Below are 3,571 nucleotides of genomic sequence, written 5' to 3' on the forward strand. Positions count from 1 at the left end.
ACAGCACCTAACAACAACAACAACACCTTGTTAGTTTTATCTGCATTGTTTTGAATTTATTTTTTTACACTCCTCCTGATTTATACTTGCAGTGTCCTGTAATTCTTCAAATTTGTTTTTTACCCACTGAAAATTCTAAATCATTGTTCTTTTGAATTTTTTGTCTGAAAGTTTCATTAGACTTTCTGGCTCCAGGAAATTCATTGCTATTGTGTCACTTTTGGGGGGTGATATCTTGCTTTTGGCTTGTGTGAGGAGTGAGGTAGTCTGCTTCTTTCAGGACACTGCTGTAGTATAGTGTTTTGTGCCTGAGATTGGAGCTGGTTCTTGATCTGATGTCACTGCTCTTGAAGAAGGTTGGGCAGGCACACAAGCAGATGCACACAGGGTGGGTGCATGTGCAGATGCATGCTTGGATGGAGGTGGGGGAAAATGCACACACAGATAGATGCACATGGGAGGGGAGTGTGGGGTAGACCTGAATGGAAAACCAGGAAGACTTTGTTTTCCTGTTGAGAACTGGGTCTGCCACCTCAGTCGAGGTCTAGCTATCTCACTCCTTTCTGCTTAAGATGATGGGGTCCCACAACTGGTCCAGCAATCAGCCATGATCCCCCCTTAGTACCTCACTCAATTTCCTACCGTCCTGCTTGCTTCTGATGGGTGGGTCCTGCTATGGGTCCCTGCTCCCCACCGAGGCTCACTGCACACCACAGAGGCTCACTGTTCCCCACCTACACTTGCTGCACTCCACCAATGCTTGCAGCTCCTGCGGCTCTCAAATTTCCATGCTGATCCACAGCAATGTTTTGAGAAGCATCTATATATTTGTGCTCTCTCTTTGGCCCAAGTCTTGCAAGGCCAAGTATCTGACAGCAGTTTGTTCCCCAAAGTACCTGAGTGAGCACAGAAGAAGCCTGTTGTTCCCTTCTGGAAGTGGCTTCTCACTTCCATCGAGGGGCCCAGGACCTCCCTGTTGCCTGAGTTAAAGGGTCCCATGTGGTCAGACCAGACCACAGTTTGTTCCCCAAAGTACCTGCTTTGTCCTGGCGGGTGGGTCTCACAGCGGCTTGGCAGGCAGCTTCTGGCCGGGACTCAACTGGCAGCTTCTGCTGCTTCTGAGTTAAGGGGTCTCACAGCTGTCCATTTAGACAGCAGTTTCCCCCCAAATAACTGTGAAAGCAAGGCAGGCATGGCTGGCCCCGAGCTTCCTGCTGGCCCCGCACTTCCTGTGGGCCCCATGCTTCCGAATCTCCTAAAAAAGAATTTAAGATTTTTAAAAAATGAGTTTTAAAAGCACCAAGTGTTAATGGAATAATTTTATGGCAAAAAAGGTACTTTAACTGATGTGGACATAAAGGAACATAGTTATTTTATTTTCTAGTGAAAGACCTGAATTCTAGGGTTCCCCTCCTTTGGTACATCATTTGTGTAACATTTATCATTAAGGCTTTATTAAAATGCATTTATATCTGTTATAGTTGTATTAAATAGTAAAATTAGTAGAACAATGTGCATTCTGTTTAACATCTGATAAACTTTTAATGAATGAGAAAAATATCTTTTAGGTAAACATTTTGGTTTTCTAATGTAATTAACAATTTATGTAACCATTTTATTTTCTCTAGATGACAGAATATAAAGAATTATGTAGCAACTTTTTTATGAGTCCATATTTTATGCCATTTTAACAAATTTAAGATCAGTTGTACTTTTGCATGCTAGTAACAAATGAAATTTAAAAGAAACTATTTATGATAACAGTGAAAGCAAAACAAATTGTTGTCTAGTCAGTTCTGATCCATAGCAACCCTTTAGGACAGATATACCTGGCCCGTATGATTTCTAAGACTGTAAATCATCATGGAAGTAGATAGCCAGCCACACACTTCTTCTTATGGGTTGGCTTCAGGGTAACTGATACCTATTGTTAAGTGCAATCGAGTAATTTACAACTCATCCTACCCTATGAACAATGAATCTGAACGCTGCCCTATCCTGTGTCATCTTTCTCATCGCTGACATACTGGAGCCAACCATTGCAGCCACTGTCAATCCATCTCATTAAAGGTCTTCCCCTCCCTTGCTGATCCTTTTGCTGACCTTTCCAAGCATGATATCCTTTTCCAAGCATTGGCCACCCCCCCACAGGCTGCTCGAAGTATGTGAGATGAAGTTTCACTAGTCTTACTAGCAAGAAGCACTCTGGCTGTACCTTTACTGAGACCCAGTCATTTGTCCTTAAGTATAACAAAAGTAGTAGGTGCTTTTGCTTCAGGAGAATTTTATCACAGCTGCCACTTGTGTTGACAGAGATTGTGAGAAATCCTGATTTCTGAGATAAAATATGGTAATAATATTTTGTATTTGTGTAAAACTCAGACCACTTAGAAAATCAGATTCTGTGCAACAATGAATGAATATTTTTTTAAAAAAGTTAACTGAGGGAGGGTGAGGGCTTAAATGTGCAACAATGAATGAAAATCTAACTTCTCTAAAAATGTTTGTTAAAATCATAATGAAAATAAAATTTTATTTTAAAAAATTCAGATTCTGGCATCATGATGCTGACCAGGCCCTCGTTACCAGGAGCTGGGGTATGTGGGGCTCAGTGGGCTCCGTGGTGCTGGTGTGGGCCCCAGACTGGAGGCTGATCCTGGATTGGGTGCCCTACATCAACGGCAAGTTCAAGAAAGATGATTGGTGGAGCTGCCCTCTGCCATCTCCTGTGGTATCTGGTGGCGCTGGCCACTACCACCTCGACACCCGCATCTGGAATGGCCAGAGCCCTCAAATGGACGTCAGGGAACCCCCACAACGTGGCTTAAAGACTGTGTATGCTCCTGAAGTGTCTGTGATGTATTTCTGCACAGAGCATTAAATCACATCTGCAACTGCCCGCCCGGTGTCCACTGTCCTGGCCGCTGTGACCGCGCTGTCCTCCCCACCGCGTGTTTTTAGACCTGTCGAGTCTCCAGGCTCTTGCAGATGCTGTTTCATCATTGACGTTTCTGCTTTCTCCTTTGTGCATTCCCAGCACATCCTCAGCTCAGTGGTTTACAAGAGTCCAGTCCGGTAACTCCCAGCTTCAGGGTCAGGGGTCTCTTCCCAGCGTGGCAGCTGGCTTGCCAGAGAATGGGGACTCGAGGGAAGTGAGGAGGACGTGCTGGTGTGTCTGATCTGCCCTTGGGACTCGCATGCCCTCCTTCCATTCACACTCCAGAAAAGCATCTCCTCAAGGCAGCCACACCCGACCGGGAAGGGAAGGCTGGCGCTTGTCTTGACGTGAGAGCCAGCAACAGATTTGTCCATATTTTAAACCAGACCCACTGCTGTTAAGGAAGCTCTGGTGGTGTACTGAGGGTTTGAGCTGCCAACCCAAGGGTCCACGGTTTGAATCCACCAGCTGCTCCTCATGAGGTAAATGGGCACTCCCATTTGATTTACAGCCTCTGAAAACCCACCGGAGGGTCAGTTGTGGTCTGGTTCTGACACCGTGTACATGCCAACTGCTTTTAACCTTTCCAAGGCTGTAAGTCCCGCGCCACAAGGATTCTTTTTTTTTTTTTTT

This window comes from Elephantulus edwardii, unplaced genomic scaffold (assembly GCF_000299155.1).
Source record: "Elephantulus edwardii isolate Elephantulus edwardi_28Jun2011 unplaced genomic scaffold, EleEdw1.0 scaffold00239, whole genome shotgun sequence".
Lineage (NCBI taxonomy): Eukaryota > Metazoa > Chordata > Mammalia > Macroscelidea > Macroscelididae > Elephantulus > Elephantulus edwardii.